The 19,558-nt window shown below is 45.8% G+C and overlaps 1 protein-coding gene across 2 annotated transcripts in view; it reads left to right on the top strand.

The window, feature by feature from the left end:
* The first annotated feature begins 12,438 nt into the window (after positions 1-12,438).
* The window catches only part of LOC119383828 (uncharacterized), a 146,760-nt gene continuing 139,640 nt past the window's right edge, over positions 12,439-19,558 (top strand). For both annotated transcript variants that reach the window (XM_037652115.2, XM_037652114.2), the window contains exon 1: positions 12,439-12,466. The gene's annotated coding sequence lies outside the window, so the exon portion shown is untranslated. The remainder of the gene's footprint in view (positions 12,467-19,558) is intronic.

The following is a 19,558-nucleotide window of genomic DNA, read 5'->3' as shown; positions in this document are numbered from 1 at the left end:
CAAGACAGAAACTTGGGCTGCGGGTCCATCATGAAGTCCCATGAAAGGTCGACGAACACACCAGGAGACGAAGCGGACAGTCTTGGCGAAAGAGCTACGCCTCGCAACGTACGCGCACGCCTGCCAACTCTCCGATTTGCACGGGAGACTCCCGAATTTTGAGCAAACCTTCCGATTGCGCGGGCATGGCCGTAAGTCTCCCGAAAAGCGCCCCCAACTCCACCGCGATAAGAAAGTAACAGCAACAAAGGACAGCGATTATCAAATTTCTGGGCCTTCATCTATCGCGTGGAAAGCGCTTCATTAGTTACTTGTGCCGCAGTACTTTGTTGTCATGCAGAAAAGCGTAGTAAGATTAGGAAGGGCTACTAGTGGTCACGTGTCACAACACATCTGGTTCAATAATTACACACGCGCGCACGCACCGTATATTTTTTTAGTACAAGTATGATCGCTGACGTTTAAAAACTTATGGCAATCTTTCAGAGCTGGTTATGACGTAGCTGCGGCCTTGAGAAACACTAAATCAAAATGCATGCCATCATTCTTTTGTGGCATACTAATTTTCCTTGTTTTCTGGTTATACAAATTTCGGATGATACGAATATTTTGGTGACCGCTCGAGATTCGTATCACCGAGATTTTACGTACTTGTTTTTTAATGCGAGTTTATCTATAAGCAACCTCTACCTCAGCCACCACATTACGATGTAGCAGCAGCTACCGCTGTTGGTTGTGTGTACTTAGCAAGAAATATATTTTTTAAATACTTGGTCTTCATCTGGTCTGCAAAATGCTCACAATATTGCAGCATAAAGGTCTCTTGCATTTCATGCGTCATCGTACGAGATACTGCGCCACAGATGTTGGCCGCTTCTGTCGCATGCATGTTTGGAAAAACAAGTATCAGAAATAAGCCTCTGTAGCAACAATGGGGGACGATGAACGATAACTCTGCTAGAATTACAAAAATAGGGAGTCAGAAATATTGCTCACGCATACTATTTCCTTCCTTACCTTCTGTACTGATACATTGTAGCATGACACACCTGGAGTCTGTGTCCTTTGTATTTTGTGTTTTAGAAGGACGCACTCAGCATACTACAACTGCGTAGGTGTTTGTCCCGGTCAGATGACCTTCTTGAGTGCAACAAGTGCTCCGGCAAAAAATTGGCCGCGTATCTGCGTGCTTCGCTGCAAATGTCGTGTAAAGACGATAGAAGAGGCGCTGTGTGAGATATGGACGCCATCTGGCAATACGTCGGGAAACATGAGTGCTGTGTTGCGTGCTGGTAGTCACGGCGCAGCAGCAGGCGAAGACCGGCGGTGACCAACGCGACCGCCGGGGACGCCAGCCAGCCCGAAAACGCGGTTTGGCGCGAAGCGCTGAGGCAGAGAAACGTCCACACTCAACGAGTACTCTCCACATACTCTTTTATTTACACGTCGCCTGGGTAAAACAGGAACGCCAGAGCGACGCCCACAACCGGCAACCTGAAGGCCGCCCACAACGCTGATTTTTCATTTTTTAAATATTTTTTTCACCTTCTTGGCCTTCTCAAAACTAAAGTTTTTCAACACCAACCCATGCCATTCGTACAGTGCAATACAGAACCGAAACCGAAACACAACAATGAGCTCGTGCGAAGGGCACGGAGGAAGGCAAATGTCAGCGCAGTCGAATTTTCAGCTTTGTTGAAACAGCGCTCACTAGACGACGACGAAGTAAAAGAAGGCACAGGGCAGGCGCTGCCTGTCCTGTGCCTTCTTTTACTTCGTCGTCGTCTAGTGAGCGCTGTTTCAACAAAGATGAACGCATACCAACTCGCTCAAGCTTCCATTCTTATGCATTTTCAGCGCAGCTTAAGAAACTAGGGTCCTTAAAATTACGTATGTATGCATTTTCTATTAAAGGAACACGCCACCTAATACTTACCTAGTGATATTGCACCTCGGATATGCATGATATTTACTTTTTGATCGACAACGTTCACAAGTATGAACAGCCGCACCAGTTCAAGACGGCTGGCCCTTGGGCAAGTGGTTCAACTTTGGCCGAGTGGCTGAATCGAGGGACGTGCCGACAAACAGAAAGAAAGACAGACAGAAAGACGGACCAAAATTTCTGCGTTTAAGTTCCCCAAGAAAGACTATCGTCTTTAATAAGCACGTTATGCGGAATATAAAAGCAAAAATATTGCATCGGCAAGACAATGAAGTTAATGGTTATAACAATAAAGACACCACATATGTACAGAACTAAGGCGTTTTCACGAGCATTTTTTTTGTAATTTCAAGAAGTTGACAATAACATTTCGAACTAAATTTTAATATCATGACTCAAGCTCTTCTTTTTCGGAATCCAGCAAACACACTCTCGGCATGAAAATGCAACAACCAGGGTGTATCACATGGCTTAGTAAGAGGTCCTTTGTTTTTCTTTTTTATATTAGCGATCTTCCGTTTTTTTAACACCTCCAATAAGGATCATCATGTTTTATACGCAAATGTCTGCCATATCTTCATCCGATACATCTATCATTTCTCTTCCAAGTGAAATACTGCATCATCATGAATCTGCATCATCACCTACTCTAACATTTGAATTGGTGTAACAACTGCTTTGTTCTTAATCCCCTAAAAATAAAATATGTAGTATTTAACACTTTTCACAGGTCCTGAACATTTATTCCTCAACTAAAACTAGGGACTCATTTTTATTTCCCATTGGGATTATGTTACTTTTCTTGGCATACATATTGACCTTAAGTTTACATTTCGCTATTAACTTCCCCATCTCAAGCAGACGACTTCGTTTCGCTTCTGCGCATTAATCTAAGCTCGCTTTTTTTTTCCTCGCGTGGTTCGGCTAGTGCTTTATATTGCTTTCACTTTAAAGCCACATAAACTAAGGCATTGTTTCATGGCCAACACATACGCTTGTCACTCATCATCAATAGAACACATCCAAAATCAGTCAATATGCGTTATCGCTTCTAGTTTCATACAGTGCGATGCAACTGTGTTCCTCCGCTACTACAATATATTTCGTGTTAATTATTTGTTCCAATTTCACATAGTTGTCTTATTCTACAGGTTACTAAACAGCAACCTCACGCTCCCGTTCATAGCACTTTATCTTGTGCAGCATAAAAATGCACCAAGATTTGTAGCTAATAACAGTTCTTACAGCAGAGCCGTTATGGTCAAGGTATACCTTGTGTTTTATACAGAAAACTATCACTACCGTGAACTGGCAGCATAGAGAAAGGAAAATTGGCCAAGAGCGGACACTCAGCGATAAGAAAAAAAAACATTTTCTTGCACAATGAATTGAGAATTTACAGAAAAAACATTGTCACGTGCATCGCCACCAGGCGAACGCGGGAGCAGAAATCGACAAATCTGCCAGAACAGAATAGATATGGAAGGAGGTATGCAAGAGTGTGCTTTCGTACGCAATGGGCGTTGGCGGGTTGGGGTAGGCTTTGGTTTGGTTGGCTGCTGTATCTGAAATGTAACGGCTGCGCGTAGTGGGTTTTGGGCGTTTGCTTTCTCTTCTCGTCGCGGCAGTGTGACCGCTGCTGACCGTGTCACCTGCTGAGCCTGAGCAACGGACGACGGCACGGTGAGAACCCACGTTTCTGTTCTCTATGATTTCTGCGTAGTAGACTTAGGAGCGTCGACCTTCGCCGATTTAAGTGTGCGCGCGTAGCAGGCTTAGCACACGTACTTGCCTAGTAGCCACGCGTGAACGTTCAGGCGCGACGCGCGCTGAAGGAAACGAGAAGGGTCGACCTTTGTGTAATTAGTTACGTACCAATTGCGAGTCGTTGCTACTTTTCTGAAAGCGAAGTGGGTTAAAGTTAAATGAAATGAAAAGCATGCAACGTACGATCCCGAGGCCTAAGGTTTCGGCATTGTTAACGCGTTGTGGGCGTAGCGAGGCACTCCACACGAGTGAAAAGAGTTCTCAGTGATGGTTATTGTGTGTGTGGCGTACTTATTTTGCAAAAAGAATATTTCGAAGTACGCATCTGGGAAACTGCGCAGCAAGTTCGCTTGTGGAAGGGCCAGCGCAAGTAAGCCTAAGCTATGCATGGCATGGGTGGCTCGAGTTACTTGTTAGAAGACGCGCCAATGGTTAATACCCACTCTCTCAGAATTCGGTGCATTTTAAACGATGATGAAATATCGATGATTCACCGAAAATTGACATTTAACTCAGGGCAGTCGTTCTAGTTGCATATTCGGTCTCTGCCAACGACCACAAAAATAACTTCGTATGCTGTAACTATGATACCGATATGGTACTAAATAATCTTTTCAGATGTTCAGTGGTCGGCCGTACAACCCCTACTGTTGTGTGGCGTGGTGCAGTAACAACGGCCGCACTTGCAAGAAGCCCGGAACGAGCTTCTTTCGCATCCCACAGGACAACAGGTGAGCGCCGATGTGAAGTATTTATTGTAGTGCAGTAATTTCAATAAGCAAACATGCTGTGTATTAGTGCAGACCTTTAAAATGGATTGTATACGACTGTTTTTGAAAGTATGTTTTATTGACTTTTCGATGATTGTGATGGTGTCCAGGTTGTAGTGTATAAAAAAAGTAGGTAACTGGACGATGCCACACAAGCGTAAAAAACTGCAGAAAAAATTCTCAGCAATGATCTCGCATGAGTGACGTCAGCGTGAGCTCATGTTCTGGCAAATTCTAGTAACAGCAGTACCGGGTTTTTTAGGTGTGTGTTTGAAGGTAATATTTACGAAGCTGCTCATGTAGTGTTCTAAAAATTCACAGGTTGACGGCATGGCTATAATATGTTGGAAGAGAGGACCTCTGGGGAAAGTCGATGAAATCGCTTCGCAGCTACACACCTTGTAGTGATCATTTCAGGCAGCATGACTTCATGAATGCTCAGCACAACAGTCTCACAAAACTGCTGCACCCTCCGTCCCTCCTCCTGCGCAAGGTAAGCAAGGGACATCTTCATGTTGTGTGGTTTGATGATCAGTGCGTACCTGATATTACTTAATCGTACGTAGTATATACATTGTGTGCTTAACAAGTTGAGTAGCACAGATGTATCGACTACTGGATAAAAAGTAAAGTTCAGCGGGTGCTAGTTGCGCATGAGCACTAGTCGTATAAGATCCCGAACGCCGTTCTTAATTATGTTTGCTACTTATGAGAGTTACAAATGAGTCTGTAGGTGGTGGGCATCTTGCAGCACGAAAAATCACATTTTTCAGCTGCCTGCTGTAGTTGTGAAGTGGTGGTGAAATGCGAGGGTTTAGAACAGAGAGTTATGCGTATGAACAGGAATGTAATCATGGCGTTCTTTAGATAAATAATGTTTCGACAGGTGGTGCGCCTCTCGTATCAACAAGTGGTAGTGGCCGAGATAGTGTTGTGCGAGAGTGTTAGTACGAATTAGTAATTATTTTATTCAGCGCCGTTCAATGTGGCCTTTCGCTGACTGCTTTTTTTTCTGCAGGTGTTGATCCTATCGCCACCCAAAGAGCAGGTGAAGATGAAATAGTTGTTGACGGTGAGTACTAGCAATATATGTTTGTTGTTTTGTGAAATGAGTTAAATGATGTATGTGTGACTGACATGTAATTTTTGTTGTGCAGGTGTATGGGTTGCGGCGTCGCTGAAAGCTGACGGCTATGAAGTTATTGTAGATGGTAAGTTACTGGTAAATTAATTTAATTTTTAAACTGACGTATGTAATGATTCACGCCATTCAATGACTGTTATTTCTGTAGGTGGGGAGTCTTTGTCGCCGTCATGTGATACTGGCCAAGAAAGCTGCGCTGGAAATTACTTGTGAGAGATATGTGATATATTCCATGGTTGAGCCACTGAGTGACGCTATTTATTTTTCGTGCAGCAGATGGGTCTCTCTCATCGCTCTTGGGTTCTTCGTCGGAAACATGCCTTGGTGAGTACATGCAAGAGAATCTAGATTTCTGTTGTACAAGAGCACTGATTTGAAACCTTTGAATGACACCTCCTTGCTTTCTGCAGCTGGTGGGCCTCGTATCTCCCCTTGTACCATGTCAGAAGCTGTCGTTCGTAAGCACTTGACATAGATTCGCAATTACTATCATGAAAGAGCAGTCATTTGAACCAATAGTATGACACTCTGTTTGTTTGTTTTGCAGCTGATTGGCCTAGTGCTTCAACCTCGTCTTCGTCTGAAACATGCCATGGTGAGTACTTTTGAGAGATTCGCATTGTCTCTTTCGAAACAGAAGTAATTTTAACCCTTTGAATGACACTTCTTTGCTTTGTGCAGCTGGTGAGCCTCGCGAATCAACACCGGATTCGTCTGAACCGTGCCATGGTGAGTACTTGATTGATTAGCTATTACTGTCATGGAAAAGCACCTATTTGAACCATTGAATTGAGACGTTTTAAATGCGGAGCATTTCTTAGTCGCACCTGCGGCGTCGGCCGCCATCCACACCCCCAATGCGCATGCTTGGCTCATCTCGTGCCGGCAGCAAGCCTCTCCTCTCCCTCTCTCGCATGCTCGGCTCTTCTCGTGCCGGCAGCAGGCCTCTCCTCTCCCTCCTCTCTCTCCCTACCTCCTCTCTGTTCCTCCCTCCTCTCGATCGAACGCGGGCGGTGTGTATATCGATCGAACGCGTTCGGAATTCAGTCAAGGGCGTCTTTACTTGGCTTTCCCTTGACTTGATGACTTGGTTGACTCGAATAGATGCGATGGAAGCAGCAGTAGCCTCAATCAGCGTCCCAGCACTCGTTGAAGGCAACGTTACCCCACCCTCATATTCGTCGGCGTCAACAACAGCAAGCAACGCAGAAGACAAGGCTGCGAAGAGACGAGCATACGACGCTGAACGCAAGCGTTTGAAGTGAGCTGCGGACCCGGAACATCGTGCACGAGAAGCTGCTGCGATACGGCAACGACGGGCTGCGGATCCTTCACTCGGGGATTGAGAAGCAGCTGCGAAACGGCAACGACAGGCTGTGGATCCTGAACGTCGTGCTCGAGAAGCAGCGACCGTTCGTGAACGTCGAGCAGCGGATCCATCACTCGGGCAGCGCGACGCTTCTGCGAAACCCAATTACGCAACATTCACGCGATACCCCCACCACACTGCGACGCATTAACTTGAGTTCCCCCCGTGGGAAGATGCGCGCGACATTTTTTTGGTTGGCTTTTTATTTGCAGCTGGTAGGTCTCGTACATCGTCCGGCACTACCTGCACTGACAACAGTTTGTAGAATCTGTAAATGTTTATAGCTGCAAAGCAATCTTCAAATCTTTACTGCACTGATTGAGGCCTTCGTTACGTACATAATTTTCCTGGAGGCTGCAGTGCCTCTGCTAACTCTTTAAGGACATGCAGAGCTTATTCGCTTTGCTAAAAAAAAGAAAACATTTGCGTTGATAATTTGTGTGGACTTGCATGCCATTTTCGCATAAATTAAAAAGTCAAGTGCTGGGGACGGGCGTTTTGTTAACGTCGCAGCATGAATAATGGACACTTACTCACCGTAATTGCCATCCCAGGCGATGTAATGTTCACAATTAATGGTTCATGTATATCAAGTTTGAACATGGTTCATTACCTATTGGTACTTGGGTGTCTTTTGTTCATGCAGTAGCGTATTGTGGAATGTAGTGTCTCTAAAAATGTAACGTCTCATCGCGCACTACTTTTCTGCATTCCTGTTATATTGATTTTAAGCATTGGCCGTTGCAGCTCCCTGCGGAGGAATGAAGTCGCCGTCGTGGAAATTTCGTCGCACCACAAACGCCTGCAGTCAAGGGCCGCCTCCTGCCGCAAGACCATTGAAAGGTTGCGGAAACAGCAGAGGGAGCTACCTCCATCAAATGCCAAGGCCTTGGGTGTCGTTCGTTCTTTCGTGGCCGAAGAGGTCTTCAATCTTTTTTGTGCACATGTGCGAGTAATGAATAGGGGTCAGGGGAATGGTTTCCAGCATGGCTTAAGAAATTTGCATTGCACTTAAACTTCAGGAGCTCACTGAGGCGTTGGTTAGGAAATATTCGAATGTCACCAGGTGTGATTCCAGGGGTTATTGAGTGTGTGTCGCACGTCAAAGAACCCCAGGTGGTCGAAATTTCCGGAGCCCTCCACTACGGCGTCTCTCATAATCATATGGTGGTTTTGGGACGTTAAACCCCAGATATTATTATTATTATTGAGTGTGTGTCACCTTGTATGCAGACATGGGACAAGCGCGACAGGGTGTGTTCACTCATATTCGATGAACTAAGTTTGAAGAACTTGTCGTATGATGTACCTGAAGATCTTGTGCAAGGCTTTGTTAACGATGGAACAGCTCGAACGCCAGATATCGCTGACAGAGCTATGGTTGTCCTTCTCGCTGGTGTTTCTAGGAGGTGGGTCCAGCCAATCGCATTTACAATAGGACACGTATCTACGCCAGCAAGTGTTACAAAGGACTTGTTTGGCTAAATTATAAACAAACTTGGACACACCGGAATCGCAGCCAAATGTTTAATTTGTTACCAAGGAGCCTCAAACGCTGCCCTTTCTCATATGCTTGGAATTACAATGCAACGTCCTTATTTTGAGGTTGCTGGTGAAAGGGTATACCCTTTCACCAGCAACCTTTTTTTTTGGTAAAGGTTGAAAGCGTACTTTGTTTTTGATGTGCCACACCTAATCAAAACCACGCGAAACAACCTGCAAACACACAAGGTGTTCATAGGAGATGAAGTTATTCAGTGGTCTCACATTGAGGCCCTTAATAAGTCTACTCACAAGTTGCGGCTTAAACTCGCGCCTAAGCTGACCGAGAGTCACGTCTACCAGAAGCCTTTTTGAAAGATGAATGTAAGCAGGTGCTATGTGAATCAGTTAGTGTGGTAATCATGGCTCTGGTGTACGCAAAGGAGCTTCCCGCAGCAGCTATGGCTACAGCCCATTTCTGTGAGCGTATGGATAAAGTGTTCGATTCACTCAATAGCTCATCTCCAAAAAGGAATGCCCAAAAGTGTAGTTATGCCATGAGGAGAAATGACGAGCTGGTAAACTTTCTGCGAGACCAACTCGCCTGGATCAGATCATGGAAATTCAGTGAGAGACGTCAGCCACAAACTATTATTGGGTGGCAAATAACAATCGAAGCCGTTCTTAAGTTGTGGGATGATCTCTCCACAAACTACAACTTCTTCTATCTTCTAACTCGTCGGCTACAGCGGGACGCTGTTGAAAATATTTTTGGGAAAAAAAAACGGCGACGCTAAGTAGACGCATCGTCGCGCTCATCTGACTCGACTTCAGAACAAAACGAGAGCTGCGTTAGGGGCAGGCCACTTGGACAGACGCACCTGATATCGCAGCAGACGATACGTTAAGTGTTTCTCACTCAATACGGTATACTGTTGTTTCCATAAATAGCTAATGCGTACTTTCTAGGGAAAGACAAGCGCGTTTGTTTTAAGTGTGGTAAAGAAAATATTTCGTTATATTATGCCGCCAAATCTGGAACACAATTGCATAGCAATGCATACTTTGGTGGTTGAATTTGTCCAGGTTTCACTTCCATCTCACAGACACGCAAACTTTTTGCTGTAAGTTTTACGTACAAAAGAATGAAGCAAGTTTTAGTGAGAAATAACTTCATATCGCTTTGTTTTACACTCAGAAAACAAGCGTTGCGAATCTCAAGAACCGAATCTATCCGAAGCAGATCCGAAGCCTGTACTTCCCATCATTCCCATGGTGGTTGAAGTGCCGCTCAAGAAGCCCGCGTAGACACTAGCGCCAGATTGCCCTCTAGGTGTTATTGTCAGAAACTCTATGGCTGGAACCAATGGCGGAGCTAGCGCACGGCCTAGTTAAATTCTGATAGCAACGTCAAGCTTTTGCTAGATATGCTAAGTTTTTGCTAGTAGTTAAGTACGACTAGACTTGACATTTCTCCAGTTTTTGTCGGTTCCCCACACCACGCACGAGTGACCTGGTTTGGCGGTAGCATGACATGTGACTAGTTACATAATTTCAGCCACATGGCCAGTGGTTCCGTGATGTAACGTAATTTCCGTCACGTGACTAGTTGTTGTGTGATCATAAGTTATTGCAGTCACGTGACTAGATCTTACGTGATTTTAGTTGCGTGACTAGCTGCTACGTGTTATGGCGGGAATATGCCACGTGACTAGCTATTACGTGGTGTCGTGTAATATTAGTCACGAGGCTAGTTACGAGATGATAAATAATTTTCAATCAAGCGACTAGTGGTCACGTGATTTTGCCTGATTTTTAGCCTCGTCACTAGATACTGCGTGATGTTACACGATTTTTAGTCACGTGACCAATTACGCGATCTTACGTGATTTCAGTCATGGCACTATAGTTATGAGATGTTACGTGATTTTTATACACAGGCGAATAGTTGTTATGAGATTTAAGCCACGTGACAAGATGCAACGTGTTGTTATGTGATTTTAGTGACGCGACTCGGTGCGTGATGTTACGTTTTTTAGTCACATGACTAAATGTTACGTGATTTCATGTCCCAAGACTGGTTGTTACGTGACGTTACGCAATTATTAGTCGCATAAGAGACTCGCCCATCACAGGTCTTTTATTTCACGCCGGACAAATCGGCGCACGTGTTGTGGGAGCGAAGCAGATCTTTAAGAGGACGTAGCGAGCGCGTGCCGGTTCAAGATGATAATACCTGTTCGCACTACCCGGCGTAACGAAATGCTTAAAGAGATTGGCGCTTAGAACTGCATGAGAAAGTAAACGCGCACCCTTATTTGAAAAGTGTAAACCTGAAATTATTTTGAAAATAGCCGAGGTAATCAAGTTGTTTATACAGATATGCCTGCCAACTATTATGAAAATATACTTGTGACTTTCTTCATGGAAATGAGCACCCTCAGCGGTCTTTATGCAACAAATATTGCATCAAAAAAGCAATATAATTAATGAGGTTTACAATAAAAATCTTATATATCGACAGTACTAAGACATTTTCGCCAGCGGTTCTTGTTCACATTAACCGGTTAGGCAGTAGCATTTCAAACTGAATTGTATTATACAATCGCAAGATTTCCTTCTTTGGAATACTTCTTAAGAATTTATCAGAAGAGGCATACTAAGGTCTTTACTCAGTAATGATACGAATCTGCCTGCGAAAGCGACTACTATACATGCGTTCTAAGGAATAAAACAATACAAGCTGCACACACTTACGGAAACAATAATTTTGTCAGTTGTTGCGAACTGGTCATCATGCGGGATCGTGGCAGCCATGCTGTCACAGCACGCGTAAGCTTTCAGGTCGCTGCTGTAGGGAGAGGGTTTAGGCAAGTGACAGTCGCAGCACAACACAGGATTAGGATTGGCAGTTACGATCAGCATTGCCCGATCAAAAATGTCCAGGGTAGCAAAAATTCGAAAATACCATGAAAGTAGCCAACACTGATCGTAGAAAGAAATTTATCGAGAAAAAACACTTGTTTGACCAGACATCATGAGTACCGAAGATTACACAAATAACGGCCAGGCAGGTGCTCTCAACTGATATTGGAAGCACGTTCTGATCTTTATGGCTTAAACAAACAAACAAAAAACTAGAAGTAGTCAGCAATTACTGCGAATGGATATAAAATGAAATAACTCTTGTGTTCTGCACAATTATTATTTTATTGCTTATGCACAAGTATCATTTATTTCAATCTTCTTGACAGCGTTTTTATCTGGTGCTGCTAACGAGGCTGTAAGCGCATATCAGATAATAAATCCAGGGTTATAAACATGCAGAGTGAGTGTTTCTTGATATAATTAAGTTATATATATCCTTTAATATGCAGGTATCCCGAATGACAACGCCGTATTATTATTCTTCTTCTTCTTATTATTATTATTATTATTATTATTATTAGTAGTAGTAGTAGTAGTAGTAGTAGTAGTAGTAGTAGCAGTAGTAGTAGTAGTAGTAGAGTAGTAGTAGTAGTATTTGATTGGAATACATAGAAACACGAAGACACACAGGAAATATTTGCGCGACCATTCCTATGGATTGGGGCATTTCGGAGTAGGTATATTCACAATGTTTTCAGAATGCCTAAATTTAGGAAATCCAATTCGCCGAAGCGCGTTATCTTCATTGTTCTGCCGGTAACAAAGTCAATATAATGATAAATGCATCGAGATATTCTGAGATATCTGTTGTTTTCTTATATTGCGGAACCTCTGTTGTGAGGGGTCGTCAAATTGCCTATTGTAATATATATATATATATATATATATATATATATATATATATATATATATATATATATATATATATATATATATATATATATATATATATATATATATATGCGTACACACATGTTTGTGTGTGAATGAAGGAAGGAACTTTTTCAGACTCAATCTTTTGTTTGACACAGTATATATATATCAGCACGTATATTCTATAAGTAGTAGACCACTTCGATATCAAGCCATTGGTCGGTCCTTCAGTACCTATGTCTTCTCTACCTTATTACAAGCTCATCGCTCTTTTCATCGGTACGTACTTTTTGGCCGCATTTGATGCTCTGGGTAGCACTGCTTCTCGACAGAGTGCTTCTTCGCCAGAAGTGTAGTCAGGTGGTTAACTTTTGTAAAGTTATATTATATGCGAAGCAGATTTTGCTCGGGGCTGTGTCCGGCGGTGGCGTCCACGCTCCACGGCCCATGCGCCTACTCTCTCTCCCACTCTCCTCCCTTACGCAGGATTAGGTCGCCTTCTCTCCTCTCCTCCCCTGCGCTGCAGCCGCGCCGCTGTGATTGTAGCATAGCCATCTGAGCGCGCGATCGCGCCAAGTAGAAGTCTTCTTCCTTTTGTTCTTCGACCGCCTTGATGATGATGCGTACAGAGCACTTTAGGAGCCCGGGCTGCCGTATGCTGTCCTAGCTTGGCGTATCGCAGACAAAACCATGTGTGCTGGCACGCGCTAGCGCGTTCGGGCCTGTGTAAGGGGCAGGCTAAGACGCTGTGGGCTTTCCCCCTTACACTCTCTCAGCAATCACGTGAATAGCAACAGCAACTACAGTGAATACATGGTGTGATGCACTTGCAAGTACGCGTTAACATCGGCCTTAGTGCCCGCGATGAACGGAACATTAAGTCGGCCCACGCGCTGCTTCGCATCCCCACATGGTTCTCTTAATTAGTGGAAGATATTGGAACGTTTGCGCGTATGATGTTAACACAAAATGAAATTCAATATTCGGCGCAGTGTCAACTCCTAGACGGCTTGCGCGTGACATGATGACAGTCACAGTCATCACGACAGAACCTAAAGCATGGTGGCCACTACGAATGAATGCACTGTGTGACATAGGCCAGAAGAGTCCATTATCTATAGTTACGAGGGCACATATACATGGCGTCAATACAGCAAAACACGAGTAGACGGAAATGATGATTTAGAGGCTTGATTTTAGGCATATCCCTACTTTGTTCTTGCGTTTCTGTCGCCCAAATTTGATATACGGGCATGAATTAGAGGTTAAGAATGGCTTTATAGTAAGGTTGGCCGGTTTGCAATTCAGCATTTCACACTCATAACACAGAAACGCGAGCCTTGTAGCAAATGTGCGGACAACTGCAAAATCTCTGTCATATTCTTATGTGCCGCTTACACAGAGGACGAAGATCAGGAGGGCGGCTTCGTTGCTGTTTCGCCATCTTGGTTGTCACCCCGATCACTGCGATTGTGTCAATACTGTAAATAAAGCCTTCTTCTGTCGTCTCCCCATAACATCTTTGGTGGCGACGCGGGGTGTATCCGAAGCACACCGCGGAACTAATTCATCATGTCGACAGGCAGGCCCATTGATCCAGCCCCGCTACGCCAACTGAACCCAGCCACGTCGTTGTGACCCATTTCCGAGACCCTGGTACCTTCTGCGGAACTGACAACGTGCACGTTGAAAAGTGGCTGGCGACTACGAGCGCGCCAGCAAGACCAACCGGTGGGATCCCACTTTCATGCTGACAAACGTCAGTTACTACCTCAGGGGAACGGCCAGTCTGTGATTCGACACGCATGAGGAGGAGCTGACCAGTTGGTATGTATGCAAACAAAAAATGAAAGACCTTTTCGGAAAGCCTATTGCACGCCAACGAGCCGCCTAGAACGAACTTTGGCGCCGTGCATAAACCTCGACAGCGACGTACATGGTGTATATCGAGGATGTCTTAGCCTTGTGCCGGCAAGTTGACGACCAAATGCCCGAAACTGACAAAGTCAGCCACATTCTTAAAGGCATCGCCGACGACGAATTTCACTTATTAGTCTACAAGGACTGCTCCACCACCAACGACATCAACAGGGAGTGCCGACACTGAAGAAGCGAAGAGTCGTCGAGTCATGCAGCAATTCGTTCGGCTCCCTAACACCGCCGCCACGTCGTCGTGCGAAGACGTCCAACTCCAGCCGCCGCACAGTACCGAAAACTTCCTGCGCCTTGTGCGATGAGAGATTGAGACAGCATTCCCATCAGCACCGCAGACCAGTTCCTACGAGGAGACCCGACCAACAGTGTCGTTAATCCAGGCCGTCGTGCTCGAGGAACTGGCGAACGCAGGTATCCAGCCCTTATGTGCCCTAAGTCGTCCCGCGGTCAGTACTGATCCCTCCTACCACGCACAACCGACCTATTCCAGGTTCCGTGATCCGAACCAGTGACGCACACGAGATCACAGGCCGATATGCTTCAACTGCAACGGGGTAGGCCATATTACTCGCTATTGTCGTCATCGTCGGCCATCGTCTCCTCGTGCAATGTACCGTGCAGAGTACACTAGATCCTCGCCTTTCTACGCCCACGAAGACCCTACAAACCCTAGTGTCCAAACCACAGCCCCACGTTACGACCGCTCGCCGTCCCCACAGAACCAGTGACGTTCTCGGTCACCACTGCCCCGTCGCTCACATTGGCCGTACGCACGCCTTCCCTCCTCGGAAAACTGACTATTGCAGCTCCCGGAGGTTATGCTGCATTGGCCTACCGACCTACAAATCCTCTGTTGACTCTGGCTACTCGACAAAACCTTTTGGACGTAGAAGTAGATGGCGTGCCTGTTTCGGCGCTCATCGACACTGGCGCCCAATTATCAGTAATGAGCGCTCACCTTTCTCGCCGTCTCCGCAAGGTCCTTACGCCCGCTTCATCACCTGTTGTTCATGTAGCCGATGGCGGTACACCTTGCGTTCTTTGAATGTGTGCTGCGTGTGTGAGCTTCGATGACCACAGGACCACAGTTCTCTTTTCTGTGCTGGACGAGTTCCCCCTTGACCACGCGCTCGACCACGACTTTCTGAGCACGCATTCTGCCCTTATCGACTGTTCTTCTGGCCTTTTACAGTTAGAGCTTCCTGCTATGCCTGACCTCACCATGGCGTCGCCACCACGTTTATGCGCTGCCCAGTTGGTCCGCTTGCGCCCAGGTACTGCTACTTACGTCTCATTTACCCAGACACTCCTGTGCGTGATGGCGACTACCTGATTACCCCTTCCTTGGACGTTCTTCTGACGCGGCGTGTAGTTCTGCCTCACTCCTTTGTGACTGTTTCTGTGAACCGATCATGTATACCTGTACTCAACTTTGGACGTTGCACAGAGTTCCTTCTCGAAGCTATCACGCTGGGCACTATATCAGCTTTAGACGCACACGACCCTGTGGCCCTGGCCATTGATACTCCTCACCCGGCTTCAGGAAGCCCTGCTGCCAGCGCAACACTTGATGACCAACTCGACGACATGATTGCCCCGGACCTTTCCCCTTCTCAAACAAGGAGCTACGCATTTTGTTGGCGTCATACCGCGAGGTTTTCAACTTCGCTTCGCCGCAGTTTGGCCAAACATCTCTGGTCACCCACTGTATTCATACCGGTGACGCAAGACCCATTCCTCGACGTCATTACCGTGCCTCTGCTACCGAGCGCAGCGTCATTCAAACGGCAGTCGACAAGATGCTCGCTAAGGATATCATCGAGCCATCTTCGAGTCCTTGGGCGTTCCCTGTGGTTCTTGTAAAGAAGGACAACACCTGGCGGTTCTGCGTCGACTGTCGGCACCTTAACAAGATCACCAAGAAAGACGTCTACCCTTTGCCGCGAATAGAGGACGTCCTTGATTCTCATGATGGCGCACGGTACTTTTCTTCCATAGACCTTAACTCAGGCTATTGGCAAATTGCTGTCGATTGAAATGTTCGGGAGAAGACGGCCTTTATTACACCGGATGGGCTCTAGCAGTTTAAAGTCATGCCCTTTGGGTTGTGTAACGCGCCCGCAACATTTGAGCGCATGATGGACTCCCTGCTTCGGGGTTTCAAATGGTCCACATGCTGATGGATATCGGGTGTCTCAGCTTGCGGCTGCTTCTGCGCAGAGCTGATAGACGGAGCGGACAAGGCGACGGTGAGTTAAGGCAAATTTATATACATATTGTAGCGGAGCCTTGGAAATGAGTAATGGGTTGCGCCCTCTATAGCCTTCTAGTGGGTCGTCCTCTTTGGCTCTTCCCGCGCGCGCTCTAAGTCCGTGTTTTGCCTTGACTGTCGCCATTGAGCATCGTCGACGACTGCCGTCAAATAAAGATCTCAACAAATTGGTGGAGAGTGCTGTGCTCCCATTCGATGCCCCTGAAGCTCAGATCCCGTACCCTACCAACTACCATGCCTCAAGACGCTGCTCAGCAAACGCCTCCTCTCATAACGACCACATGCCCCGGTGTCCCCCGCATTACTTTAGAGCAATTATTTCACTTATTACTTATTACTTTAGAGCCATGGTAATGAATATTCCTGTGTGGTCGCTGTGGTAGATGATTGGTACTGCGACCATTTTCAGCAAGACGAATTCGTTCCTTTAGTACAGCATTATATGTACACTACTTGTCTGGTGTCTTTAATTTCCGTGGTTTATCCACGGTAGCCTTAGAATGAACTGAATTAGTCGCAAGACGGATATGCCTTTTATATATGAAAGTGGGAAATACGCGGGGAAAAGGAAAGGCTGTTTGACGTCTTCCGAAGCACTATTGTGAAGTTCTAAGCAGCTGCTACCTAATCTTTACCGGGAATGCGTGGAAGGGGGTTCCCAATGTTCAGAGGCACCTGATCACCCAGCATTGAGTTTTCATGCTTGATTTGTGCTTATTGAGCGGATACTGAGCTTTGTGATGTATGCCTGTTTGCAAAGAAAATATGCCGTTTGCCTGCCGTTGTTAAAGGGCTCCTAAACCACACAGAGGTCGAAATTCATTTGTGACGTTGCAGTTGTGCACGAGTCTACAGCAAACGCGTTCGCCGGCTCGTCTGTCCATCCACGCGTTGGTCTACCTATCGGAATGCCCTTACTCAGCGTCCGTGGCGAAAACGCAAGGAACGCGTGCATCTGCTAACAGAGGAGCACGCGAGCGCGAGCGTCTCTGGGTTGTTTAGGGGCCTACCCTTTCGTTTTAGGGGCGAAGCACCTTAGGGTCTCGGCGTGTCGATGGCCATCGTGCATGTCCCTGGTTCATGTTCCTCGAATGTTCCAACCACGGAAAAATACGCGCTGCCGAATAACGAGTACTGAAAACAGCCCAATTAGTAATGCTCACTGAGAGCGTCAGCGTAAAAATGCTGAGCACATCAACCGAGGATTGAATACTAGAATCTACTGCTTGCGCGCAAGAGAGGGCGCCACCCCCTAAGCGCTCGCCGTGTGGCGACAGAGAGCGAATGGCGCGCGTTGACTATGGAAACGCTCTTTCAACGATGATCGCTGAGCTACCAATTCGCAAGGGACGAGAACGGTGCCAGATTATGCCATCACGTTATTCTCGTGAAGCCGAAGCTCAAGCGTTCTCAAAGTTTTTGTAATGATTTCATGTTTTCTCGTGGGCGCACCCGAAGCTAGGAAAGCTCCTCACTTGAACTGCAGCTCAGGTGACATTCTAACATTTCGTTTACGTCTCACTCCGGCGCTACCGCAGCAGACGAGGCAATCGCTCTGACCGTGGTCCTGTCTAGCACGTCATGCCGACGGTGACGCCGGCTTTTCCAGTAGTGGGCCTCACGCCCAGTAATAAAAATGCATAATTGTTGATGTTTTTTTTTTGCCTGAGATGATTTGAAATAGTGAGTGAAGCAATTTACTTATTTAACTCTGAATAAATTAATGTTCGAGCGATGCATGTCGTCGATAAATCTTATGGAAGCTCTCAACATTTCGAATGCCGCTATTATACGCGAGTTACCTTGGCAGAGTAACTTTTGAGGCAGCGTTTATAAATTGTTGCCATCTATATCTTTACGATAAACATAATGTAAACGAAAAGCTGCTGTATAGTAAAGATGAATGGTGCAAATGATTTTGTTTCATGTGCTGGCCTAAAGACAGCTTCTTTTTGTGCTGTTTTTTATTAGCAGTTGTGGCACATACAGTGAAAGGGAATAGTAGCAATTCTTACTATTCTTGCACGAAACCACGAGACCCATCATGCAGAAGACTCCTTAATGGACAAGTGACTCAAAGGCACGTTACTTCCCCGGAGATCACGGAAAGTGCTTCGCGGCCAGTTCAAGAAGCTGCAAGGGAGGCTTTTACACATCACAGATCGAGTGTTAGAGGTGTTGCCAATCCTTTTTAAAGAACGGCTAAATCTACAGATGCAGCGACTCAAAAAAGACAATAAATATAGAAATAAATAAATTGTTTAGTCCTAAAACAAGGCTATTTATATATATGAGAAAACTTACTACTTCGTGTATCCCTTCAAATCCACAGAAAATAAGCATTTACTAATTTTTTCAAGCATAGTATCATAATCAAATTATAATTATAGCTCATTCATTCAAAGGGAACACACGCTGGGAAAACGCCGGCAATTCACCCATGTAACAAGCGATATTTACAGTTCCTTGCTGTCCCTAGGGTCAACGCTTCTCCACAAGTTGTCATTAAGCCACCTCGACGACAAACACGCAGTAAAACAACACACATCGAGCACCAGTCGTATTGGTGCGCTCGGGTATTTAACCCTTCAATAATAGAGAGTTTCAGACTTTCTGGTATTCCGCTAGAACCAACTGCGTACTAGAATACCGGGGAGCGTCTGCCGCGTAGCGTAGCCAAGCCATAGAGAAATTAGGGAGACCTTATCGCATCATGATGCACTGCGAAATGTATGCTGGAGGTGACGTCAGATTTATGGGGCAAACAAACCTGCATGAGGCAAACAAAAGAGCAGACTCATCGCGGCGTGCTGTCTGGGTTGGTTGTCTTCTCCGCAGATACGTAGTCACGGTATAAAATTGACGCACATTTCGCGATTTGCATGCTGTGAAACGTTGTAAGGGTACATTTACTTGTCCGTACGTGGCCGGCCCGAACGCTACATGCTGAAATTCTTCGAGAAGCGCTGTTGTGCAGTGCTTATCTGTTTACTCAGATTTCAGTGACACGGACCTGGCTTTAGGTTTTTTTAGTTGCCGCCTGCTAACAGTCGCGGATTTTCCACAGGGGGAC

Source organism: Rhipicephalus sanguineus, chromosome 2 (assembly GCF_013339695.2).
Source record: "Rhipicephalus sanguineus isolate Rsan-2018 chromosome 2, BIME_Rsan_1.4, whole genome shotgun sequence".
Taxonomy (NCBI): Eukaryota; Metazoa; Arthropoda; class Arachnida; order Ixodida; family Ixodidae; genus Rhipicephalus; species Rhipicephalus sanguineus.
This window is presented reverse-complemented; position numbering and strand designations above follow the sequence as displayed.